This window comes from Podarcis filfolensis (assembly GCF_964270895.1).
Source record: "Podarcis filfolensis genome assembly, chromosome: 14".
Classification (NCBI taxonomy): Eukaryota; Metazoa; Chordata; class Lepidosauria; order Squamata; family Lacertidae; genus Podarcis; species Podarcis filfolensis.
This window is the reverse complement of record NC_139616.1, coordinates 4,021,663-4,049,617: the sequence shown is the minus strand read 5'-3', so window position 1 is coordinate 4,049,617 and position 27,955 is coordinate 4,021,663. Positions and strand designations below refer to the sequence as shown.

At 43.9% G+C, this 27,955-nt stretch overlaps 1 protein-coding gene and 1 long non-coding RNA gene across 5 annotated transcripts in view; one reads left to right on the top strand and one right to left on the bottom strand.

The window, feature by feature from the left end:
• RORA (RAR related orphan receptor A) overlaps positions 1-27,955 on the top strand; it is a 366,343-nt gene that overhangs the window by 12,359 nt on the left and 326,029 nt on the right. The gene's annotated exons all lie outside the window — the stretch shown is intronic.
• On the bottom strand, positions 36-18,822 carry LOC310749753. Of its 2 annotated transcripts, XR_014541737.1 has the most exons (6): positions 18,683-18,822; positions 17,271-17,378; positions 14,027-14,104; positions 10,484-10,631; positions 4,838-4,938; positions 36-2,653 (listed from the first exon to the last, which is right to left on the bottom strand). It is a non-coding gene; the product is annotated as an uncharacterized lncRNA (long non-coding RNA). The 2 variants fall into 2 exon arrangements; XR_014541738.1 differs by lacking the exon at positions 4,838-4,938 and having other exon boundaries at positions 2,392-2,653.

Below are 27,955 nucleotides of genomic sequence, written 5' to 3'. Positions count from 1 at the left end.
CAAGCAACTTACTTTTTAAAACATATACATAAATATTTATTTCATAAAATAAAATTATTTTTTCATAAAATTTATAAACATCTTGACTGTGAACAACCCCACCCCTTCAGTGGCTTAGAAAGAAGATAATAGAAATATCAGTTAAAACAGTTAAGAAAACTATTTAAAAAGTTATTAAAATACAGATTACAAATATATTAAATACAGATTAAGGCATACAGCAACATTCTACATGCCTGTGTAGGCTTGTTTGTTCAAAATTGTTTTTAGCAGATGCCGAAAACAGTACAATGAAGGCACCTGCCTAATGTCAATAGGCAAGGAGTTCCAAGGTGTAAGTACTGTCACAGTAAAAGATGGATTTTAAACAAGTGCAGAATGAGTTTTATGGTTATGTGGTGCTTGTGGTTGTGCAGGGGAAAGAGAAAAATTAATAGAAAGCATTAGCATTTCATACAATTTATAAAAATGAAACAACCACACTAAATGGTTGGCATCTGTCTGTTTCGGAAGTGCCTTTGCTGGTGAAGTCAGACCTTTGGAGAGTTACAGCGCCTGCTGTGACTGTAGAGACCGATACGAGAGAGACATGTTTTAATGCAACTGGGGCAGATGGAGGTGTCTGGCTCTGCTGTGGCAGGTCTACCACTAAGCACCACAAACTACCTTACATATGAGCCAGTCTAGGACAACCATTTCCATTGCTAAATGAATGGAGACTAATAATGCAAGCTCCCACCCTGACTAGCCCAGACAAAATTTTGGATTTTGGTGGCTGGTGCTTCTGCTGTTTCATAGCCCTGAGCTATGGAGTTGATTTTTCAGCTGCATTTTCTACCCTTTGGGGATTCATCAGCCATCAGGATCAAACTGAAGCACAAAACTTCCAGGGGCTGCGTAGAGACTCTGGAGGGCTGTCCTTGAGCAACTGCAATTGTTCAGTGGCAGTGGGGAGAAATGGTCATTCTGTGCCTTAAGAGGAGGGGTCAGCAAACTTTTTTCAGCAGGGGGCCGGTCTACTGTCCCTCAGACCTTGTCGGGGGCCTGACCTTATTTTGAAAAAAAAAAAAATTGAACGAATTCCTATGCCCCACAAATAACCCAGAGATGCATTTTAAATAAAAGCACACATTCTACTCATGTAGAAACACGCTGATTCTGGGACCATCCGCGGGCTGGATTTAGAAGGCGATTGGGTCGGATTCTGCCCCCGGGCTTTAGTTTGCCTACCCATGCTTAAGAGTTTTGTGAGCTCTTTGCTTGGCCCCACACCTTCTCCCTGCCCTTTCCTCTCTGTGTTAAACCCACTTCTTGTTTTACCCTTCTCTTTTAAATCCTACTTGTGTGAGAGTCACTCCTGTGAAAGAAAGACACTTCTGTGTCCAACCCCTCAGCTTCAGCCCATTGTGTGGAGGGACGAGAAATTTCCCTGAAAGCCCGCAAATGGTTAGGCATATTCTTGGAGTCATAAGGACTAGAACGTTGCCAGCAGCAGGCATGAGTTGGCTTTCTAGCTCTTGCTCTTTCTCAATGCTCCTGCAAAAATGCAGAATATGCAAGCAGCTCTGAATATATTCAGAATGCCTTTTGAAATAATACATTTTTCTACTTCCCTACATTGAGAGTGAATTTGAGAGTCACTGGAACCTTCTGCTTCTTATCATTCCTGCCCTCGGCCGCCACATCTCCCCATGGTGGCCCAGTTGTTCCACTTCTGCTCTGCTGATGTGGCCCTTTGCTGGTTACCCTCATTTTTACTGCTTTGAATGTTTTGCTCCCTGATTATGGGCAAAAGGCTGCTCCCGCCCCCTTCTTCTTCCCTAGCACGAGTTGAACTTCTTGATAGCGTAACAAATTTTAGCTTAGCTTGCTACTATTCTAATGAGCTTCCTTCTGGCTAGATAAAAAAAAAAATTAAGCTGCAGCCTTGCTGGAAAAGATTCCTGCACACGGATTTGACAACTAAGTTTAGCCGATTGTTAAAAAGCAAGCTATGATTATGGGCTGGCAGCCTGTGCTACCAGTTCTGAATTTTAAAGAAGCAGAGATCTAATGCTTATTGGCAAAACAATCCCCGCTCGAAACAATATGTTTCAGAAAGGGGGGGGGGCAGCCTGAGCAGCTTTGGCATTTTTGCCAAGAGGGTTGGGGGCGGGGGGGGGGGGAGAGAGAGCACATGCCTGTTTTTCAAGCTGCTTCGGCTCCCCCTAGAGAAAAGCATCTCTACTTCCATCCTTTAGGGACCAGGTAATAAAGTCCCTCTGGAATGATCTGCCCTTTATTTGGAAATGAAATGCATTGCTCCAAAAATGTCTCTTCAGCAACCCTTTTATGGATTCTGATGTAGATTATTCTCTTAGCTGCTCAAATATTTGTTGAATATTTGATAACTTTCTTGGGCATGCCATGCTTTTTATTTTGTTTTCATAAGACCATGAGACGAGCCTGCTAGATCAGACCAGTGACCCACCCAAGCAGATGCAGGACCCAAAGGCAAGAGCCCTCTGCCCTCCTGTGGGTCCCAGCAACTGGTGCTGTAGCCAGGACTCAGAAGCATTGCTGCTGCCTCTTGTGGAGGCCCAGGACAGCCCCCATGGCGAATGGGAATGGATAGACTTATCCTCCATGAATCTGTCCAATCCATCACTGCGTCCTATGGCAGAGAGTTCCACCGTTTAACTATGCACAGCATGAAGAAGTACTTTCTTATGTCTATCCTAAGTCTTTCAACATTGGATGTTCATGAGTTCTTGTGTAATGAGAAAGGGAGACAAACTTTTCTCTGTCCGTTTCTCCGTGCCATGCTTAATTTTATAAACTTCTGTTATAGTACCTCATCCTTGTCTTTTTTTTTAAACTAAAAAAAGTCCCAAATGCTGCAGCCTTTTCTCATAGGAGAGTTACTCCATCCCTTCATCACTCTATATAATATAACATAATATAGAGGCATATAATATAATTATAAAATCTTCTCTCTCTCTCTCTCTCTCTCTCTCTCTCTCTCTCTCTCACACACACACACACACACACACACACACACATGATGTTAGATTTTGGGTCTGTCAAATGAATCTGATCAATCTGAATCAGAGCAAGAAATGCTGTGAAGTCTGGAGCACTCTGATTTTGATTAAAAAAAGAAGTCACATTTGATAAAATTTGACTGGAAAAAACTGCATTTGTGTGTGCGTGTATTTGGCATATATGTTTCAACTCTGCCATTGCCCAAATGGCTGTTGCATTCACTGTTTTTGGTATGAATGCTTCTGATATCAGATTGAATCTGCAACATGGGGTTTGTAGTATCTCATAATAAAAATATTGTGGCATTTGCAACAACATGTGTGCTTTGAAATATCAGAACACAGCAGAAAAATACAGAAGAAGCATTGCTGCAGCATGAAAGTGTGGAAATCCTTCCAAAGGAGCATGCAATAGATTTGACTTGAGCCTTCTGGATTCTAGCAATGCTGCCAGAATAATATTTGGAACAGACAGAAAAGCACTAGTTGAATCAAATTCCTTGGCACTGCATTTGAAGCAAGCTGCATTTTTCCAGGTTAGATTTCTTGGATGGCACTGTATTTAAATTCTCCTCCCCCATCTATGGAGAACACCATAAACATTAGAGTTCTTAACAGGAAGTTTTAAAATTGCCCCATGAGACAGTGTGGCTTCTATGGTTTGGCAAGCAGCAGAACGTCCCCTGTTACAGTTTTAAACAGCCAAGTAACTTTTTGCTGGATGCCTTTGCAGAGTATTAGTACATATTTAGGAGGATTGAACAGTACAGCCTCTCTTGTACTCTACAATTACAGGATGCAGGTGGAAAGTTGTAGGTCTGAATACTCCCATATGAAGCAAAAATCCCTGAGCACAGACATAACCTGAGGGGAGAGAAGCATAAGCCAGACCCCTTTCCCTGACATGCTAGCTTTCTACAGGCATCTGAAGTTCTACAATATTGAGCCACTCCACTTCCAGTCCTTCAGTGGTCCCAACCATGATGGCTACATACCCTCCAGCACAAAGCAGTCCAAATCCAGGATACCATCTTCCATATCCCACACAAGATTGCAGACATGAAAAAATGTTTATTGGGGCATGGTGCGCAAAAACACACATTTTGGGGCACTGCAGAAGATTGTAGACCTGGAAAAAGCACGTTTTTTTGGGGGGGGGGGTGAGATGTCTTCTTGAAATTGCATGAGAGCAAGGTACCCCAAATGGCTGCTTTACTCTCACAGGAAAAAATTGCATGTCCCGGTTTTGACAGTTGGCAGTTGGCAGATATGTGGCTCTGTTTTACCTCCACTGTCGGAGGCAGTGAACTTCTGAATACTAGTTTCTGGGAATCACATAGGCATTTGGTTGGCCACTATGAGAACAGGAGGCTGGACTAGATGGGTCATTGGCCTGATCCAGCCCAGCTCTTCTTCTGGAATCATAGAATTGTTGAGTTGGAAGGGACCCCAAGAGTCATCTAGTCCAACCCTCTGTGATGCAGGAAGCACACCTTATCTTCTCACAGTTTGGGGAGGGGGGAAGGCTCGACCATGCAATTCTGCTACCAGTGCCTATTCAGGCAGAACCACCAGCAGGGCATGATCACCCTCACAGCATTTGAGTCAGCCAAAGACATTTCTGGGCTGCTTCCCTTCCCATAGCATCAGTGACAGCAGGCCCTGTGGAAGCTCAATGATATTGCCTGCTCTTTATCCTTCCACAAGGTTCATGGAAGCAAAGTAGCTTCAGCATTTTCACTTCTGCAGATGGGCAAGCCTGCCAGGAAGCGCCATGGAGGAGCCAGAGACATCTGTGATGATGAGTGAATTACCTCACCAGGTCTGACCCCCACAGTGCTGCTGTTTGGGAGCAGAAGCTTTCATGTGAATGGTGTTGAGCTTTCTCCTCTTGCTTTGTGTATGTTCTCTTTCTCTGGAACAATGAAAAAGGAAATCAGCCGTAGGGGTGTATTTGAAGATGCAATGCCAAGCAACGGTTTTATGCTACTTCTATGATTTGCAGGGATACAGGGTTGGACAAAAGAATGCTGAGAATTCCAAGCAGATTGTAACTCTATAGAGGAATAAATTCTGTGCATGTAGCAAAGTCCCGGGTTCAGTGCCCAGCAACGTTGGGTAGGGGTGAGGATGTCCCCTTGCATAAAATCAGCAGTTCAAAAAATACATTATTTTTAAAAGAAAAATTGTCCATTAAAATGCATATCAATCTTATTTTTAAAAATCTGTTTTAAAAATTTGTATACAGTGGTACCTTGGTTTACGAACTTAATCTGTTCCAGAAGTCCGTTCTTAAACCGAAACCGTTCTTAAACTGAGGCGTGCTTTCCCTAATGAGGCCTCCTGCTGCCTGTGTCTTTTTACCGTTCAGATTCTGTTCTTAGACCGAGGTAAAGTTCTCAAACCGGGACACTACTTGCGGTTTTGTGGAGTCCGTAAACCGAATCGTTCATAAACAGGACTGTTCTTTAACCAAGGTACTGCTGTATTGCTTTATTGTCAAAACCTCTAAGCAGTTCTTATTTTTTTTAGGTCAACTTGCTTTTGTCTTCTGAATTTTATTGAAAATCTTGGTGTGTATTTTATGATTTGTGTAAACTGATTAGCAGTTTCTAATAAATTTTAAAAGAGAGAGAGAGAGAGAGAGAGAGAGAGAGAGAGAGAGAGAGAGAGAGAGAGAGTCCCTTTGCCTGAAATCCTGGAGGGCTGCTGCCAGTCTGTGTTGACAGTACTGAGTTTGATGGACTAATAGTCTGACTGGGCGGGACATGGTCAAGGTATATAGTGTCATGCATGGTGTGCAGAAAGACGACCAAGAGGAGTCTTTCTCCTTCTTTCATAATACTGGAACCTGGTGGAGTCATCTTTCAAAGCTGAATGTTTAGGAAAGACTAATGGAACTCACTGCCACAAACCGTGCTGCTGGCCACCAACCTGGGCAGCTATTAGAGGGATTAGACAAAGCCACGGAGGATAAGGCTATCTGTAGCTACCAGTCATGATGGCCGTGTAGTGCCTTGAGGATCAGAGGCAACATGCCTCTGAATGTCAGTTGCGAGGGGAGGCAAGCAGGGAGAGTGCTGTTGGGCTCTGGTCATGTTTGCATTTATTTATTTATTTATTTATTTATTTATTTATTTATTTATTTATTTATTTCATAAAATTTACACAGACATGGATATCCAGAAGAAGGGGTCATCTGAGACATATGTGCCCAATAATAATAATAATAATACTGGAAAACTGTAGGAATTATCTAATATTAAAGGTCCAGAGAAAGAGATTTAATTCATCTTTAAGTGTTGCCTTTCTCATGAGAGGCTCTGGCAGATGGCTGATTCAAAGTGCGTTTACCTTGAGCTCAGTTGCATTAGACTGACAGCTTTTTATAGTCAATTGGATAAGGCAGCAGCCGTCGGAATGGGAGCAGCAGTGTGGGGACAGATAATGGGGGCCCTGAAATGATGATCCGAAAGTGAGCTCAGTCCATGACGTGCTTCCAGTTTAGCTTGTTGTGAAGGCAAGTAGTTACATGCATGCATGCACGCACGCACGCACGCACGCACACACACACCATGGGAGATTTTGGGCATTTTGTGGTATGCTTGTTGGACGCATATGTCAGGTGAGCAGGCAAGCACCTACACCCATTCACCTTTCTTTGGCCTGGGGCCCCATTCACCCTTGTCCAACCCTGCAGGGCCCCGTATTGCCAGTGGTGGGCATGGCCAGAGGTGGGCACAGCCAACCTGCCCTCTTACGTGTGTGCCTGCACACATGCCCAGAGGCACACAGCCCCTCCTCTTTAGATGATGTGTGCAGATCAGCTCAGGCAATTGAGTTATCAGCCTGCTGGCCAGATGCACCCACCCCAATGTTGTATCTGTTTTACCTTTCTCCTCGGTGCCCGATTCTGCGCCATGAAACTTTCTGTCCCAAGGCATCATGCTGTTAAGTGCAGCTAGGTAGCTATTTTGTAAACACTGGGCTCTGTATCCTCTTACTTTGAAATGTGGCAAGCTAGCTGCCCTGCTGTGTTTAGGCCTTTCCCCTTGCCCATTCCAATGAAGGAAGCCCTAGGCTTCTGTCCCAAAGGCATAAGAACACTGAAAGCTGCTTTTCTGAGGCTCCATCCAGCTCAGTATCTAGCTCAGTATTGCCAACATGGAGGGGGTTTCTAGGGTTCCAGGCAGGGAACACTTGCAGAGCTTCCTGGGATTGAACCTGAGCCCTTCTGCAGGCCAAGCAGGTGCTCTGGTACCGAGCTACGGCACCTAAAGAGTTAATACTGAGAATTTTGATTTTATTTTTTTTAAAAGCTCCCAATAGCTAGGCTGAATCTCACCCTAACATGAAGGAATAGAAACAGGAGCAAGGTGCCTTTAAATCTCACAGATCACTTGACAGAGACACATCTTTGGCAAGAGGCCTCATGTCCTAAACCTGCAGAGTTAAATTTACCCAGCCTGACAACTGTATACTGAGGGTTGAGTTACATAACAGCAGTTGCTGTGTTTCACATTGCACTAATCCTAAAACAGAGATAATGCAGACCCTGCAAAACTGAATCTTTGCTGTGTGCGGAACCTGGTGTGGTGCCAGGACTTACTCTTTCCTATATGTACGTTCACGTTGCTGCTTCTTTATGTTCTGCCATTTGGGCCACCTGCTAGCTTCTGAATATTTGAATTATAGGCCTGCAAGTCAACAGCACAGAGCTGCTGTGATCTAGTGGATGGGGAGCTGGACTAGGAGCAGGGAGTCCTGGGTTCAAGTTCTGTCCTTGGACCAGTTCCTCCCTCCTAGCTTTAATCCACCTCACAGGATTGTTGTGAGAGTTACAATCCTGGGGTGGGGAAGAACCATGTTCAGCACCTTGAGCCTTGAAGAAGAGTGGGGTTAAAATGCAATTAATAACCCAAGAAATATCTCAGGCCTGACAGGTGGGTGTTAGTGCAAAGCAAGAACTGTGATACTGAAACCATTTATCAGCCGTAACTTTGGGGTTCCACTGAAAACCCAGAGCTGCTCTCCCTCCCACTGACCCTTAGGTTTTGTGATCAACTGGACCAGGTGCCAGTAGCAGATTGAGCTTCCACCCAGAGAACTTCCATGATTAAACCATAGATGGCTGTCAACCCAACATTTAAGTATCACTGGTCTGTAGGCATTGGCCATGTATATCCTCAAGTGTTTTTATCTTGAAAGGCTATATTTGTAGTGGGTGGGGGGACATTTCTCACTTGCATGAAAACAAAAAAGCCACAACAGCCTGAGGTCTCCTGCGTCATCTCCTGATCATGGATCTTTTCATTAGTAACATTATGGCTCAACTTTTTGTAGCCCTGCTGAGAATATGTCCAAGGAGGCAGCTTTGTGCTTTTCACTTTTGCACATGTGGAAATTTGGGCACTGTGTTTCCCCCCTTGGAGTGCCCCTCCATGGTCAGGGAAGATGGGAGTTGGAGCCTGACAACATCTTGGCTGCAGGGGGAGAGTGCCAGTGCTCTGTTGACTCAGTGCCAAAAACACCAGGACAAAGGAATGGCTGCCCTAGATCTAATCCAGCCTCCTGCATCTGACAGTTGTTAGCATTGCATGCTTCAGAAGGAAGACTGAGAGGACCAGCAGGAGGCAGATGTCAGAACACCTTCTGCTAATCCTGAATAGTTGCTGTAGCTTCTGAAGACATGGCTTTCTCTGACCTTTCTGTGTAGGCAAGATTAAAGAAATTTTGATACACCCTCCCTACCTCCAAAAAAGGGTTGAATCTGAGACTGGAGAGATTTCCCCAAAATTGCTCTAAAATTTGTTCTGTTCTCTGTGCAGAGACTCTACTTGTTTGTGAATCTTCCTTAAACCTTTGTCTCCTGCCTTTGATTATTGGAGAGTATAAAGCAGAAAATAGATTTTTCTTTTTGCATGTTTATTTTTGTTGGTCTCAACAAGTGGCTCCCACTCTGGGAATTTTTTGCCGGATGTAGTCAGTGCTGCTGACATTTCTCTTTGCTACTCCCATTTGCCCTCACTGTCCTCAGCAGCCATTTCGTTTGATTGGTTATAGTGACTCAAGCAATTTTTGCCTATGATGTTAAACCTAGCGTCTGATGTGATGTTTTCACAGGTGGATAAAGGGAGTCACGTAAGTGGCCACAGCCAACTGGGTTCAGTGGCAGTGTGGGCAACTAAGGTCAAGGTGAGTGAGGGAAAAGGACATGGTAAGGGAATGGCATTTTGCAGGAGCCACAGACAAGGGAACACAGAAGTGTTTTGAGTAGCATTTAAACCATTTGGATGCTTGGAGAGAAGGGTATTTCCCCCCAGGATTTCCCAAAATTAGTCAATATTCCTCCCAGTAAAGAGAGCCTAGTTAATCTAGGTATTCTTGCCTACAGATTAACTAAGCAGCACCAACTATCAGTGCTCATAGGCTGTTAACTGTGTGTGCTAAGGAGAAGTTAAAATCTTTTCCTCCTGCTCCCAAAGAAACAGCAGGCAGACAATTGCTTGTTAGCAATGCTCGAACCACCAGCAGCAGCACTGTGTCAACCTGCTCAAGATGGTTTATAGGGGAATAAATGGCTAATTGGAGTCTCACTCAAACAAGACAAGCAGGATTCAGCCTGAAGAAACTATTAAGCCTATGCTTCTGTGCCCAAAGGTACTTGTTCTTGTTGGTACATTTATATATAGAGAGAAAGAGAATTTCCTAGGTACCAATATCCAAGTTTGGGGCAAGTTCTCTTTGATGAGAGAACCTCAGTGGAGATTTAAAATCACAAATTATCAGCAAAGCGTAGAAATATAGGTTTAAACTTTTAAAACATGCCCTTCCAAGTTCCTTAAAAGTTTACCTCTTTCCCCAGCATAGGAAAAGACCGCAGGTTTGGTAAGTTAAAAAATGGTTTACTTACAAATTCTTCAAAGGTCTGGTTTATGTGCTTTTCCATACATCAGTCAGAAAAGTTGCATAGGCAGTAAAATGTAGTTTACTTACAAAGTGGTAGAAGTTCCTAGATTATTGGTATAGGAACTCAACAGTTCCTGATGAGAGCCATGGGGCTGAGCCGCAGCAACCACTTCAAACCGCTTCACATGCTGAGCTTCTGAAGTAGATTGGGTACAACAGTAACTTGATGACTCATTTTCTCCCAAGGTAAAGGGAAGTGACATAGCTAAGCCTAGCAGGACACATTACTCTATGGTCCTAACCCCTTCATGCATTTAGACTTAAGCATGCTGGTTATATGAGGCTGGTTATCCCACAGTACTGTCAGTGTTGTTGTTGTTGTTGTTTTAAAGTGTTGGTTCATGTGCCAAGGCATCATTTAAGCATCGGGGGGGGGGGCAGGCCTATCACATGGGCTATTAAATTACTCATAATTGGGTGCAACTTTTACTAATCTAGTTGGACACTGTGAGAACTGGATGCTGGAAAAAATCATTTCCTGATTATTTTACCTTGGTGTTGGAAGCTGTCACCATGTTTGGGTTTCAGAGGATGACAGCCATGCAGCTGATAAGCCAATAACTCACTCTGTGCGTTTGCTTGAAGAAATGTCTGCTGATGACAGGATTCAAGCTTCTTTCTCCACCCCAGTTCTTAGAGCTGAAACAGAGGAGAGGAGAGCTGCCTATGAGGAATCTGTTGCTGGGCCATACCTTTAAAGAATATAAGATGAGCCTGCTGGATCAGGCCAAAGAGGACCCATCTCATCCAGGATCCTGCTTTCACATTGGCCAACTGGGCACTTGTAGGAAACTGACAAGCAGGACCCAAGCAAAGAACCCTTTCCCCTCCTTCAGTCTCAAGCAACTGGTGTTCAGAAGCATTGCTGTAGCCAGTCATGGAGACAGAGCATAGCCATCATGGTAGCCTTAGCTTACATGAATATGTCCAATCCATCCAAGTTGGTGGTCCTCACTGCCTCCTGTAGGAATGAGTTCCATAGTTTAACTATGGGCTGCATGAAGAAGGACTTTGTTCACTGCATGTTGGGTCTGGGAGGGAGGCGTTTATCCTTGGTTAGGAGGGCATAGCTCAGTGATCAAGACTTTTCCTGCAGAGAGCCCAGCTTTAACCCGTGACACTTCCAGTCAAGCAAAGGATCAAGTAGCCCAGCCTTTGTCAAGGCAGCCCTCCAGTTCTTATTGGACTACAACTCCCATCAGCCCCTGCCACTATAACCAATGGTAACAGAATAACATGATCATGGAATTGTAGAGTTGGAAGGTACAGCAAGGGTCATCTAGTCCAACCCCCTGCAATGCAGGAATCTCAGCTAAAGCATCCATGACAGATGGTCATTCAACCTTGGCTTAAAAACCTCCAAGGAAGGAGAGCCCACAACCTTCTGAGGTATATTCCACTAACCAACAGCTCTTACTGTCAGAAAGTTTTTCCTGATGTTTAGTCAGAATCTCCTTTCTTGTAACTTGAAGGCATTGGTTTGAGTCCCTTGCTCCAGAGCAGGAGAAAACAAGCTTGCTGTATCCTCCACGTGACGTCCCTTAAGATATTTGAAGATGGCTATCATACCTCCTCTCAATCTACACTTTTCTAGGCTAAACATACCCAGCTCCTTCAAGCACTCCTTGCATGACTTAGTTTCCAGACCCTTAATCATCTTGGTTGCCCTTCTCTGTACACGTTCAAGCTTGTCAACATCCTTCTTAAATTGTGGTGTTCAGAAGTAGACACAGTATTCCAGGTGTGATCTGACCAAGACAGAATAGAGTGGTACTCTTACTTCCCTTGATCTGGACACTACTGTTGATGCAGCCTAGAACAGCATTAGTTTTTTGTTGTTGCTGCATCACACTATTGACTCGTTCACCTTGTGGTCCACCAAGACCCCTAGATCCTTTTCACATGTGCTGTAAGTAATCAAGGTGACTCCCATCTTATATTTGTGCATCTGGTTCTTCCTGCCTAAGTGCAGAACTTTACATTTGTTGCTATTGAGATTGATTTTGTTAGCTTGCGCCCAACTCTCCAATCTGTTAAGGTCATTTTGAATTGTGATTCTGCCTTCTGCAGCCTTACCGTAGCTACTCCTCATTTTACCAGCTTCCTCACAAAAATATCATACCCTCCTAGTTTGTTGTCATCTGCAAACTAGATGAGCACCCCCTTAATAGGTACCCTTTGGGTCTAGTCTGTCAACCAGCTTCAAAGCCATCTAACAGTTAACTGACATTTTACCAGCTTCTTCATGAGCTTCATCACCAGTTTCCTCACAATAATATCATGGGGGACTTTGTCAAAAGCCTTACTGAAATCAAGATACACTATGTCCACAGCATCCCCCTGATCCACCAAATTGGTAATTCAAACAAAAAAAAAATAGAAATGTGATGAGTCTGGCATGACTTATTTTTAAGAAACCCATGCTGGGTCTTAGTAATCACAGTATCCTTTTCTAAATGCTTGCAGACTGACTGTTGAATTATCTGTTCTAGGACCTGGGTCTCCCCCCCCCCCACACTTTGAAGATGGGGAAAACATTTGCCCGCCTCCAGTCTGTAGAGACCTCACCTGTTCTCCAAGAATTCTCAAAGATTCTAGACAAAGGCTCTGAAATTTCATCCGCAAGCTCCTTTAGTACCCTTGGATGCAACTCATCAGGCCCTGGAGATCTGAATTCCTTTAAAGTAGCTAGGGGTTCCCTTCCTACCTCTTTTTCTATCTTGAGCTGCAGCTCCCTCCTTACACCATTTATTCTGTTATCACCAGGTTGGGCATCACTTTCCTTTTGGGTGAAGACAGAGGCAAAGTAGGTGTTGAGTAATTCCGCCTTCTCTCTGTCACCCAATAGCATTTCTCCATCTTCTCTTCCATCATGTATAATTGAACACAGCAGCACATGTATAATTGAGCATGTGGAGTAAATATGCTGCTTGATTTGTTCAACTGGAACACTTCAATTTATGAAAGGGGAAGTGCAGTGGGAGTGGGGGGAGGAAAGGCAATTCTACTCAATGCGGAAGCGATTAAAAGTATGAAAGTAACATCTGCAACCCAGTGTCTCAGTAGGGGGCTACTGTCCAGCCAGACGGTTCTGCCCCTTTCCAGGACACTCCATTCCATAGCGCTCTCTCTCTCTCTCTCTCTCTCTCTCTCTCTCTCTCTCTCTCTCTCCATTCCATTCCATTCCATATGGATTGGCCCTCTGAGAATCAGGTTCACTACCAATATGTGTGATGCTTTCCTGACCAATAGCTGTGTTGCAACAGCTGCCTGAGATCTCCTTTCAAGCCACACCTGAAGTACGCTTTGTGACAGTCCCATCTCATCTGCTTGCCCACATCTCTCTCGGGAAATGAGGGCCTCATCCCCAGGGAAGGTCTCCTGCCCAAGCCCTTTTGAACTGAATGTTGACTGCTCAAGTGCACAATATAGGGGGCTCCTCCACTGCAATGGTAGATGTTGTGCAGGAGACATTCCCAATGGATTTTGCCACAGTCCCATTTATTCTATGTTGTCCAAAGTGCTGATGGTTCTTTTTAAACACCCAGGGATAACATCTCCTAAGAAGGTAGGAAGAGGCCTGCAGGATTAGTCCAAAGGTCCATCTGAGGCTATCAATGGCTACTAGCCAGGCCCTGCCCTGCCACCACGGTTTCCCATTAAGGCATCCAGCTGGCTACTGGGATCATTGGCCTGATCAGCAGGCTCTTACATTCTTAGGTCCCCCCGCTTCCTTCAAGGAGCTCAGGACAGGGTGTACACATTATTATCCCTCCCCAAGTTTTATCCTTATGTCCCATCTCAGAGGTGAGGCTGATATAGATTTAGATGATATTGAAATAGATGAGTGTGTCTGTGTATGCCTGCACTCACCCACTGACCTTCGCAGCTAGCTTTGAATCCCAGTGAGAGTCCAGCACACTGACTGCTTTACCACACCAGCTTTATAAAGGAGCTACCCATCAACAGCAATCAGTCATGTTAGACAAATGAAGCTTCCATGTATTGGGGTGGTCTACCTCTGAGGTTCTTACCTAGTCTAGCTTCCTTTTTTCACAGTGAACTCAGGTTCAGTGAGTGACCTTGGGCCAGTCACTGCCTCTCAACATAACCTTTCTCATTGTGTGAGAATAAAATGGGGGAGAGAGAAAACATGGTGAGATATAAAATCTATCATCTACCTATCTATCATCTATATCTATCATCTATCTATCTATCTATCTATCTATCTATCTATATCTATCTATCTATCTATCTATCTATCTATCTATCTATCTATCATCTATCTATCATCATCTATCATCTATCATCTATCATCTATCTATCTATCTATCTATCTATATCTATCTATCTATCTATCTATCTATCTATCTAATCTATCATCTATCTATTATCTCTATCTATTTATCTATATCTATCATCTATCTATCTATCTATCTCTATCTAATCTAATCTAATCTAATCTATCATCTATCTTTCTCATTTTTTGCCAGATCATTTTTATAAACAAGTAACTATTTCACCTAGTGAAGGTATTACACCCAGCTTGAAATGCACTAGATTGCATGATGATGTTGCATCTAATGATGTCATGCTCAAAGTTTGCCCATCAAATTCAATGGTCATGGCTCAACAAGTTCATTGATACAAATAGGTCTACTCTACATTCCTTTCTTTTTTATGACTTCCTAGTAAGGTGAGGGCCAGATATCTTACAACAGTCTTTTCCGTTTCATTTCATTCATTTATTTATTTTTAAGAAAAATATGATCCTTCCTATTTTTCAGAAGATGTTCAAGGCAGCTAATAGTAATAATAATTAAAAAATGACAGTGATAAAATATAAAACCACCCAGAGTTCAACCAAATAGTAAATCAAAATAATGAATAATGAACTACACAACGAGTACATAGCAGCCATCAGAATTAAGACGTTGAAGTACAAAAAAGGAAACATTGAAGGCTTACATAAACAGTAGCGTTACAAATGTCTAGTCTTACCTCCAAAGGCAGGAAAGAGATCCGTTGCTCATGTTACTTGAAATACACTGGCTTCATGAGAGCCTTGAACAGGCGAGTGCTCATGTTGGGATCACACATTTGGTTAACAATTCAGCTGCAAAACTTCCTCTAGCTCAGCGGTATACATGCTCAGATCCCATTCGTTTCTATGGAACTTAGGAACATCAGAAACTGCCTTGATCCTGAGTCAGATCACTAGCTCAGTATTGTCTCCCCTGGCTGGCAGTGGCTCTCCAAGTTTCGGGCAGGGAGATGCTGAGGATTGAAGCTGGGACCTTCTGCATGCAAAGCAGGCACTCTTAACACTGAGCCAGGATCATTCCCTAGAGTTCTTCCATGGAAGATGTTTCCCACTGGGCTGGGCCATTTGCAATGCAACACAGTTCTGTGATTAGGATCTCCCAGAACTATTTTATAGCTGACAGCATCCATTGCATGCAGAATCCACTTTTTTAAAAAAAAGTGTTCTGAATACTGATGCCTTGTATCCTTTCTCTCTTGCTTGGTGTCCTTTTAATTATGAGTTGTCGTCCTCGCTATCTGCAGATTCTGGTGTGTCTTGCTGGGCATTTCTTTCTTTCTTGATTTGAAACTCCTCATTTGTACCTTAGCCTTTCTCTGCAAATAATTTTATATTAAATGTGGGGAAATGGGGTGATTGGAATATGGCCGTTGCCATGATCAGTAGTTTTTCATAGCAGGTGAGCTTGAGGATTTGGGAAGCAAATTAGAAATGGCTTTGCATTTTGAAGGTCTCTCATGCTTAAGATCTAGAACCTGAACAACTGCATTAAAACTTGGGCTGGGGTGTTCCAGCATTCATGTCAAATTGTGATAAACCTGCATGCTTCAGGATGGGCGTCGAGAGTTAGGTGAGAGATGGGTAACCTGCAGTCCTCCAGTGATGATGAGAATTGGAGTCCAACCACATCAGCCCTGCCAAAGGGCTCAGGGCTTATCTACACTTAACTTCCCTTAGCTCTTTCCAGCATGGCCCACAATTTAAAGCTCCATGTCCGAGTCTCCCTCTTCTTTAGCCTGGGCGCTTTCCCTGTGGAAACCCACTCTTTAAAGCTCAGTTGGAGCAAACAGCAATCAGCAGAAAACCCTCTGATTCAGTTTTCACAAGCGTGTTTTTTCAGGAAAAGCTCTAGAGAGGGGAGGGGGAACTGCTCGGACAGGGAGCGTTAAAGCACAGGTCTCCGTCTGGAAAGAGAAGGTAAAAAGCAAGTGTGTAAGCATAGGTTCAGATGAACCTATGCATCACGGTGTGTGTGTGTGTGTGTCTGGTCCTGAAGAGAACTGGAGTCCAATGACAATCTGAAGGGCCACATTCTTCCCATTGCTGGGTGAGGCCATTACTATGAGAATGGAGAGCTCCAGCTTAAAACACTCTTTTCTCCCAATAGTGATAGAAGTGAACTGAATCAGACCCATATTGGGGAATGAGCACGCTATCTGGCTAACGTTAAAAAAGAAAGCCGGCTGTTCTGTAGTTTAGCCAACCCTTCTGGGTGATTCTAGAAACATGCAGACAGTGTCTGCATGATCCACCTGTTGAACGTCTACCCAGTTATGCGCCCACAACTCAGAGGAACAATGATCTTCCATGCCAGCAAAAGCTTCCGAGAGCAACTGATGTTAAAGCCTTTATAATCTCTGCTAATTATTAACATTACTATCCTATTCCCTACTCTTGATATAGCTTGTGTGGGGAATAGCAAGGTAATGATGATACGCAAATGGTGCAGTTTTGCATGCATGCGCTCGCCTGTGTGTCTGGTTTCCTAATTAAGCAAACATCCCTCTCAAGCCTTTCTCAGAGGTTCCTTTTCTACCCCCCCCCGTGCCTCTGGTGGCGGGTGCGGCTGTAACACGGGCTCCATTCAAACCAGGGTTTGCAAATGTTAAGTGCCTTTTAAAAAAAATTAAAACATTTATATCCTGCCTTTTGCTTCCACAATGGAACCCCAGAACTCATATACTGTAGTATATCCCATATACTAATAGCAAATGGATTTGAGTCCTAGCATACATGCAGTTTTTGTTGTTGTTGTTGTTGTTGTTGCTTTGCTGGGATATGTGTGTAAAATGGATGTCTAGGGAGTGGAGATGTAATGGAATGTGTGGAAACAAGCATGACAAGGCTGGCTGGCTAGAACCCTTGACTGCCAGTTTGGAAAGGTGCATCTGAACAAAGCTGTTTTTAGATGATGTATAGAGGCATAGGCAGAAGGGGCCACTTTGATCTCTTACCGTAGTGAAGCATTCGGTAACCTTGGTGCCACTTCCAAGAAGGCTCTCTGGCACTCACCAACTTCATCCCCAGTTGTGCTGGGGCATACCATCACCCCCTCCAAGAGCCTGAAAAGTGCAGGAATTGGGGTCTGTAGTCAACACCTCATTGCACAGAACAGATGCAGCTGTAGCAACCACCCCATCCTCTCTGGTGGTGCTGTCATTGAATGCCAGGTCAGTTCAAAAGAGATCACTCACCCACAACTTGATGATGGATGGGGCAGGTGTGATGTGGCCAATGGTCCAAAACATTCAGAGGGGCACTGGGTTGCAGAAAGCTTACACAAACCCATGATTAAGCCAAACAAGGATAGGGAGAGGAGCTGGAGAGGAGATAAAGGAAGATCATGATTCCCAAATTTGGCTCTTGATTTGCAAAGTACAGCCATCAGGCGCCAGGATTATGCCTGTACAGACCCTCAGCTACTGCACAGAAGCTCTGCACCCCATTTTTTCCTTTGGAGCCCTAAAACATGCAATTGCAGCTCCTTTCCCGCTAACTCTGAAGCTAACAGTGGCAGAGGGCACTGTTTTTTATTGATCCTTTCCTCTTCAGCGCCAACATACAGGAGCTGGATAGCTATTTTTAAAATACCTGTAATAATTTTTTCTTCAAAGTATAGACAAAAGGATGCTGGCTGTTTTCCCTCCTTGTGTTTTTTTTTTGGGGGGGGGTCTGTTTTGCAGTATATTGTTATTGCTGCAATTTGGCATCAATTGCTGCAATTTGAGGGGAGGGCGGGCAAGGAGCCCCCTCTTGGGCCGCTCGGCAGTCTTTGCAACCAGCCCGCTCCCGGATCGTTTTTTCGTTGTTTTTACACAGTCCGTTTCTGTGCGCGTGCCAACCAATTTTCCGAAAGGAAATTGGCCGTTCTCTCTGTATTATATGTTTTAGCTGAGTTCAAACAGCCAAACACCTTCTGCTGGAATCCTCTGCTGAGTGCTGATATTCGATTTGAGTCCTGCAATGGTGATATCAGCTATTAGGCTAACTTGGGGTGGATGTGTGGATGTGTGTGTTTGTGTAGACGTGTTTAGATTCCCTTTCCATTCATTTTCAGATGCCTCCAAATGTGCTGGCTATAAATACCATGGTTTATAATAGTAGGTCAGAGAAAGGAGAGCACTTATCAACCCCACTGAACCTGAAAATGCCTTCCCCCCCTGGGTGGGGGGCAGCGGTTCTGGGCGACTGCGCTAGCATCTCTTTCCTTCCACCCCTTAGCTGCTCACTGAAGCTAAAATCCCTCGGCCCGCCGGGATACGCGATGGCAAATTACAGCCCCGACATTGTCCACAGCAGCAGCAGCAGCAGCCTCTATAGCTGTGGAAGCAAACAAAAGATGGTTGTGCCCGTGTGTGGAGCGTACCAGATTGGAAGTGATGTTTCCTGTCTACTGGGCCTTCTCTGAGCCGGCGAGGAATGAAATCAAAGGCGACGGCTTGCTTCCCTACAGCTCCAAAGAAGACTTTGTGGCTGAGATGTCTTCTTCCATCCCATTCCTCGAGACTGAATCCCTCCCCTGCTTGTCTTCTTCTTGTGGTCTTCTGTTCCCCAGGCACCTCCTGTGATGAAACACTTAGCTCACTCTCAGTGTCTCTCTCCCTAGTTTCCAGCTGCATTGGGTGTCTGTTGTCAGATGCTCAAGACTTTCCAGAACACATCACAATTGGGGGGGAGCTGTATACATGTTGTTTTGTTTTGCTTTTATTTTTAAAAAACACTAAATGTACAGCAGGGGATAGTATGTAAGTGATGACAGGGTGACATATTGACTGAAACCTCATGTAATGCCTTCTGAAAGAATATGCCTTTTGGTGCATATTTTCTCTTTAATTATTATTACTATTATTAATTTGTTGCCCTTCTTCTAGCAGATGGTAGGTAGGGTTTTTTGGGGGGGAGGGAGTTGTCTGAAATAATTAATATGTTTATTAAATAAGGTAGTGGAGTCCATTATCTAGCAAATCAATTATGTAAATGTGTCAAAAAGCATCAGAAGTTTAGCATTTTAACTGTTGCCAAACTGCATCCACTTTCCTAAATTATAGATGAAAGACTTGGGATTTCTCCTCTCCTTTCCATGTGATGTTGGGGCTTCAGTCTTCTTTCCCCTTCGAGTGTAACAGAAGAATAATTTTTACTAGTGGGTTGTGCGTGTGTCTTTGCACGAATCGGGGTATTCCTTATCTACCACGAAGAAGCACGCCCCTTTATATACAGACCTTTATATGGATGGTAAACCGACAGGGTGAAGAGGGGAAAGGAAAGTGACTGAAGTAAAATGCCTGGATGAGAAAATGAATTGCTGGCTGGTAAAGAGATTCGTTCTCTTCATGTTTCAGTGTGAACCCACCTCGTTTCCCCTTCCTGAACCAACAGGTGAACTGGGATGCAGCCACGCTCTGAATTAAGTATGTCTCCAAATTTTGCAGTGCAGTTAGTTCCCCATTCCCAAGGTTGTGTGCAAAAATGTGTGCACTGGTGAAAATGCACGTCCAAAAGTGTGTGGAGAACATTGCATGCAAAACTGTGCATGCAGACAAAAAAGAAAAAAGGTGTGCAAAAATTTGTTTACAAAGAGAAACGGGCAAGAAAATGCAGGTGCATTCTGGGGTGCTTTTGTTTCATTAAATCGCAGACCGGGGGGGGGGGGGGAATGGGGAGAACTAAACTTCAGGCTGGTGGGGGGAATGAAGAGAAACTAACACTGCCAGATTTGTCCATCAATCCATCAACTCATAGTTCTGCCCCCTCCCAGCAAAGAATTCCCTACAGAAAATCTATTAATGGCTGACCCTTTTGAAAAAGCAATATATTCTTCCTGATTATTTCATGTTGCCCAGAATTCTTCACAGTTAAGGCCATGGCCCATTCCAGATCTGCTTCCTCCTTTGCCACCAAGACTCTGCTCTGAACCTGGGTCTTAGGATTTGGCGAGGGACCACAGCTGACTGAGAGATCACTTGCTTGGTATGCAGAAGGCTCCTGGCCCAATCCCTGGCTCATCTGCAGTTAAAAAGAGGGTGTGGAGGGACCCTTTCTCTGCCAGAGACTTGGAAGGCCTGCAACTAGTCAGAGAAGACACATTTTAATATTTTCACATCATTTATTTACCGGTGTTTGGAAATTTTATATTTATGTATATTGTTTGTTTATCTCAACAAGAAAAGCAGACCATACACACAAGGAGAAAAAGAAATACAAACAAAATAATAGATCCGTTCATGACAAAACACTTCTGAGAATAAAGTCAAAAGAAAAAAAATCTGGAGTGAATGAAATGGATACATTTATAAAATTGTAAGCTTACAAATGGGGTATAAAAGCACAACTTACGTTGTACAATAAAGGAAATGAGGAAAAAAGAAAAAGGTCTTCCCTGTTTATTGTCACCTCCAACTAAAACCATACTTGGAAATATTTGGAAATTTTCTAGGCCATTTAACATTTTCAAGAAACCTAAGCGATGTACAAGATAACTAAAAACGTAACTTGAAAACATGGTTTAAAACCATCTCTCTCTCACATACACACACTCATATGAGAGACTTCCAGGAAACATAAACAGCAAGATGCAACAGCAGAGGTTAAAAAAGAAGAGAAAGATACGACTTCAGGAGGTACTTGAAGCTGATGGCACCATTGTGAATTTCAGAGGGATTAGGGCATTCCAAACTACAGGGGCATCCATGGGAAATGCCCTTAGCTCAGATCTCCCCATCGGTGGCCCCTACACTGCCCCGCTGACTGTGGGGTCACCCAGTTACAACACTTTCCTTTCTCCTGGAATTCTTGCAATTCTGATTTCTTAAAAAATGCTTTACGAATGTGGAGCTTCCTTTCTACCCAAGATTACAAGCATTCATGCAACACAACGCCCAATGTGTTGTGTTTATTAATTTGTCAGTGTTAGATCAATCATAACAGAATGAACAGAGGTGTCTGATAGAGTTGAAAGAAGATGGAGCAGGGCTGGTGCTGCAAAAGGAGAGAGAGAGGGAATGACAGATGTGATGTCTAATTTGAATGGATGCGCTACAGGCAAGGAGCGGGAGGGAAGGGGACGCGGCAGCCTCAACCCTCAGCAATGGCCTCGGGAAGGAGACAATATTAAAGCTTTATAACAATGAAAGAACATTGCCTGATGTGTTTCGCAGAATGGGGTAATGTATTCCGAACACACAGCAGTGGTTATATTTAATCTGACACTGCTAAAGATGGTTGGGAAGGGGACAACGGATCCGCCAGCATTTTATTTCAACACACACCCTCTGCTTGCTCTGCAGGTTTCTCTCTCACCCCCCCCCCCCCGTTTGCAATTTCCTCTTTGCAAAACCCAAGGCATCCAGGAGAGCAGCCTTTGGCAAGCCTCTTGTTCTCCAGATGTTTGGGGCTACAACTCCCATCAGCTGTGCTGGCTGGGGCTGGTGGGAAGGGTATTCTGAAACATCTAAAGTGCCCCAACACTGGCCTGGAATAACACTGTTGGGCTAAAGGGCCAAACACTGGCCTGGAATAACTCAGGTCCCTCTCTTCCTATGCCTGGAGTTATCCAGTGAGAATCAATGATCAGCATCCTCTTGGGCTGAAGGAATTGGTGCTGAGGACTGGGCTTTTAAATATATTAGTAGCAGGAAATCATCCAGGGAAGCAGTTGGACCCTTGGGTGACAAGGGAGTTTAAGGAGTTGTAAAGGAGGGTAAAGAGATTGCAGGGAAGCTAAATGATTTCTTTGCATCTGTCTTCATAATGGAGGATATAGGGCAGATCCCAGTGCCTGAAGTACTGGTAACCTTTGCAGGAGGAAAGTCTGAAAAACTAGGATAGATAGTGGTGATGGCATCTGAGGTTCTAGGCCTAATAGACAAAATAAAAACCAACCAACTGCTGCGTCCATCCGAGTGTTCTCAAGGAACTCAAATCTGAAATTGTCTAATGAAAATAATGTCTCTCAGATCAGCCTCCATACTTGAGGACTGGAAAGTAGTCAATATAAATCCAATTTTTAAGAAAGGATCTCAGGGGATCCTGGAAACTACAGGTTTGTTAGCTTAATGTCTGTCCTTGGAAAACTGGTGGAAAGTATTGTTAAATATAAAATAACCCAGCACATAAAAGAACAAGCCCCACAGAAGCAGAGCCAGCATGGCTTCTGGAAAGGGAAGTCCTGTCTCACAAACCTATTAGAATTATTAGAGAATGTCAACAAGCATATAGAGAGAAGTGATCCAGTTGACGTAGTGTACTTGGACTTTCAAAAAACTTTTGACAAAGTACCTTATCAAAGACTCCTGAGTAAGCTTAGCAGTCAAGGAATAAGAGGAGAGGTCCTCTTGTGAATCAAGAATTGGTTAAGTTGCAGGAAGCAAAGCGTAGGAATAAATGGAGAGGACTAGAAAGTGGAGTCTCTTCAGGAATCGGTGTTGCGATCTGTGCTTTTTAACTTGTTCACAAATGATCTAGAGTTAGGAGTGATCAGTGAGGTAGCCAGGTTTGCTGACGATACTAAATTGTTCAGGGTTGTTAAAACGAAAAGAGTTTGTGAAGAGTTTCAAAAGTACCTCCAAACTGAGTGAACGGGCAGTAAAGTGGCAAATGCAATTCAATGTAAACAAGTGTAAAGTGATGCATGTTGGAGCAAAACATTTTTTACTTCACATACATGCTCATGGGGCCTGAACTGGAGGTAAAGGACCAAGAGTAAGACCTTGGGGTCATAGTAGAGCGCTCTATGAAGATGTTGACCCAGTGTGCTGCAGCCATGAAAAAGGCCAATTCCATGTTAGGGATCATTAGGAAAGGAATTGAAAATAGAACTGCCAGTATCATAATGCTGTTCTATGGTGTGGCTGCATGTGGAGTACTGCGTGCACTTCTGGTCCCCTCACCTCGAAAAGGAGATCATAGAGTTGGAGAAGGTTAAGAAAAGGCCACCCAAATGATCAAGTGGATGGAGCGACTCCCCTATGTAGAAAGATTGCAGCGTTTGGGCCTTTTTAGTATAGAGAAAGGGTGAGAAAGGTGACAAGTTTATAAAATTATGCATGGCATGGAGAGAAAAGTTTTTCTCCGCCTCATAACATTGGACCTCATGGGCATCCAATGAAGATGAATGATGGAAGATTTATTACAGATAAAAGAAAGTACTTCTTCATGCAGCGCAGAGTCAAATTATGGAACTCACTCCTCCAAGAGACGTGATGGCCACCAGCTTGGATGGCTTTAAAAGAGGTTTTGACAGATTCATGGAGGAGGAGAGGGGTATTGATGCCAGCTGGTCATGATGTCTGTGCCCCGTCTCAACAGCTGGAAATCACGGGAGGAGAGAGGGCTCTTGTGCTCAGATCCCACAGGCATTTGGTTTGCCACTGTCAGAGCAGGGGTCATGGGGCCGATCCATCAGGGCTTATGTTCTAAACAGTGATCATGCCCACCTCATTCCTTGCACTTCCCCCTAAATTGAAGAGGCCCAATTATTTAGCCTTTCCTTGTTGGGAAGCCCAATCCAGTCCCCTAAACATTTTAGCTAAGAACTCTGATGACTTGCCATCCTCGTCAGATGAATGGCTGGTGTCAAGAGTCTCCTGATGGGACTGATGACAAAGAATCTAAGCTGATAAAAAGCCTCTCGGATCTTAATATAGTCTGTCCCTTTGTCTGTTGGCTGTGCTTAACTTAGTGCTGCGATCAGCATTGTGGGTTTGTAGAGATGTTAGTGCAGAGAGTCTGTAAGACTCCCACTCCTTGCTCCCATAAATACATCTCTGTGATAAAGTTTGGAATGATTTTTGCACTTATAACTTTATGATGCATCCTTTTGGCTTGTTAAGATGAAAGGCCTTCATCGAACTTGCTCTCCTCTGATGTGATTTAAAAAATAACAACACAGGAGCATAGTAAATAGATTATACTCTGTGTGCAAAAGAGAGAGAGAGAGCGCACTGGTGCAGATTAGTGTTTTGAGCCAGGAGGTTTTGCCACCATGAAGGGTGGGGAAAACATGGGGGGGGGGGAGTTTCTTTCTTTCTTTTTTGACAAGCTGCTTGTCAGAATTTTCAGAAGAACTTTCTTTTATTTATTATTCATTATGCAGAATTCTGTAGCATAAATGGATTTGTTTGTATGCCACCAGGCTGATTGAAAAATAACCAACATCAGGGCAACTTGGGCTGAGTAGGGCTGTGAGCAACTGTGGAGGAGGGAGGAGCAGATGCAAAAGAGCCTGGCTGCTGGATCAGAGCAAATGCCCGTCTTCCCCAGCATCCTGTTTCCACCGTTGGATCTAGCCAGGGCGGTCAGTGGGTGATCACAATCGGTTACTCTTCTTCTCCTTCTCCTTCTCCCTCTTCCTCTCACCACCCCCAGCCTAACTGGAACCTTGCAGGATGGTTACGAGGACAAAATAATTGTGTGTGCACCCTGTCCTGGGTTTCTTGGAGGAAAGTGGGAGCACAGAAGAACATAGCAAGAGCCTGCTAAGGCAGGCCAATGACCCATCTATTCCAGCGTCCTGTTCTTACAGTGACTAGTCCAGTGGCAATGGGGAGCCCACAAAAAGGACCCGAGCACAAGGACCCTCTCTCCTCCTGTGGCTTCCAGCAGAGGATGACTATCAGGCTATTGATAGTATTCCCCTCCATGAATCTGTTCAATTCTCTTTTAAAACGATCGCTGCCTCCTGTGGGAGTGAGTTCCATAGTTTTAACTCTGCACTTTGTGAAAAAGTACTTCCTTTTACCTGTCCCAAATATTCCAACAGTCAGCTTCATTCGATGTCCATGAATTCTAGTGTTACAAAAAAGGGAGAAAAATTATTCTCTATCCAGTTTCCCCATGCCATGTAAAATGTTATAAGCATCTATCATGTCACCTCTCACTCACCTTTTCTCAAAACTAAAAAGTCCCAAATGCTGCAACCTTTCTTCATGAGAAGTCTAGTGTCCAGATCAAGGAAAGTAAGAGTACCACTCTTTTCTGCCTTGGTCAGACCACACCTGCAATCCTGTGTCCAGTTCTGGGCACGACAATTTAAGCAGGATGTTGACAAGCTGGAATGTGTGCAGAAGAGGGCAACCAAGATGACCAAGGGCCTGGAAACTTAACCTTATGAGGAGTGCTTGAAGGAGCTGGGTATGTTTAGCATGGAAAAGAGGAGATATGATAGCCATCTTGAAATGTCTTAAGGGCTGCCACATGGAAGATAGAGCAAGCTTGTTTTCTCCTGCTCTGGAAGGCGGGACTCAAACCCATGGCTTCAAGTTACAAGAAAGGAGATTCTGACTATGCATCAGGAAGAACTTTCTGACAGTAAGAGCTATTCAGCCATGGAACAGACTCCCACGAAAGGTGGTGGACTCTCCTTCCTTGGAGGTTTTTAAGCAGAGGTTGGATGTCCATCTGTCATGGTTGCTTTAGCTGAGATTCCTGCATTGCAAGTGGTTGGACTAGATGACCCTTGGGATCCTTTCCAACTCTATGATTCTATGAAGAAGTTGCTCCTTCATCTCCTTGACAGTTTTGATTGCCCTTTACTGAACCTTTTCCCATGTGTACGATATCCCTTTAGAGGCGGGGAAACCAGAACTAGACTGGAGGAAGGTCCTTGGTACTCCATGGAATCTATTAAGGTCTACAGATCTACATCAGGGGGGCACCCTAGAGGTGGAGTGCTACTCTAGAGAAGCCTTCATGCACAGCTGTGACCCGCCTGGCCTCAGGAGGCAAGAGTACATGAAGAAGATCTCATATCATGGGCAGGTGGCCTTTCATGTACCCTTGCCCTCAGCCATGGTTCAATTATGTGAGTTGATGAAGCCCTGGCTTTGGGCTACCCTCTCAGATGTGCTTGGCTGGGGCAGTTGGGAGCTGAAACCCAAATCATCTTGAGGACACCAAGGTAGGGAAGGCTGGTCTTAAGCCACATCAGCCCATGACTGAGGCTTCGTGCTCTGACCACATGGCCTCAGCTCATCATTAACACTTCTCCATAGCAGCCACCACCATATTCTTCTAGTCTGTCTGTATGCATGCATCCAGTTGTATTTATAGAAGAATGCCTGTGAAATGTGAAAGAAACAGGCCTTTGAAGTGTCAAGCCATAAATTCTGGAGGGGAAAAAACAGATCTTTCTTCCCTGCAGGAGGAGCCTGCATTTCATGTCGAACTGTCTTAATTTGCCTAAAATATTTCCCCATTGGCTCCAGCCGTGGAAAATAATAAGGCAGAAGAAGGGAGCTGGCGTGCCTCAATCCAGAGATGTTTTCTGCACTTAGGCCCACTGCTTCTTTCTTCCACTTGCTCTCAGCTTTTCATCCATTTCCATTGCGCTTGAAACCCCTGAAAGGCAGAACATCACTGCCTGAGCTTTGGGGCTGAGGGAGAGAACTCTTCCTGGACATTTTGCTTACAGGTTTCCTCTGCTGATTAATTAATTAATTATTCGTTTATTTCATTAAAATTATACACTGCTTGATTGTAAAAACAAAACAAAACAACCCTCCAAGGGTCTGTCTGATGTCAATAGGCAGGGAGTTGTAGCTGTTGCCACACTCCTGAACTGATTTCTTACAAATGCCAGATCAAAGTGGTCAAGTGGGCATATATGGGATGAAGCGTGGGCTTTTTTCCAGCTGGAACTCTCTAGAACTCAGTTCTGGCACCTCTCAAGTGGGCACCATTGCCATCATAAGATGACAAGTGAGGCGCTCATGGTGAGTTCTGTTTTTAAAAAAATCTTATTTTTCTTGCATTTTCCATTTTTTTCCTATTTAGACATTATCTTAAAATTCACTTTATATATTGCTCGTCTGAGCATCAGCTTCCCTCCCTCCGGCTTCATGGTTTCCCCATTTATATCTTTTCCTTCCTAGCATTTGCAAGTCTTTCCGTTTACCGTTTTCTTTCCTAGTCCCTTTAACTTTCAATAAAAGTAAAAGGGTACCAATCTTAGCATTACAAGTCTTCTCACAACCTCGCTAGTATTGTTAATTGTTTACAATGTTCTTTCAAATATAATATAAATTTACTCCAGTCTTTTTGAAAAGCTTGATCCTGTTGGTATCATTTTCGTCTGCCACTCTTCTAACGTTGGTATCTCTTGCTGTTTCCATTTCTGGGCTAATAAAGTCCTTGCTGCTATAGTTGCATACATAAATAATTTCCGGTCACACACATCTCTCCTGCAACTAACCCTAATAAGCAAGCTTCTGGTTTTTTAACAAAGGTATTCTTGAATATTTTCTTTAACTCATGGTGAGTTCTAGCACCTCTTTTTCAAGAAAAATAGCACTGGATAAGGCTATCTCATGGGCAAACTGGGCCCAAGTTACTAAGGGCTTTATATACTAATAGTAACACCCTGAAGTCGGCCCAGTAGCAAATAGACGACCAGTGCAGGTCTCTGAGCACAGTTGTTATATCCTGACAAGCTTTCACTCCTGTCAGTTATTGTTCAGCAGCATTCTGCGCTAACTGTAGCTTTTGGGTCAAGGACTAGGGAAGCCCCACATAGCACACATTACAGTAGTTCAGTCTTGAAGTAACTAATGCATGAACTGATATCAAGATGGACAGGCCAGAGCTTTGTGGCCAAGCATGAGCTTTGTGTGGTGCCCACAATTAAAACTGATGGGAAAGGCAA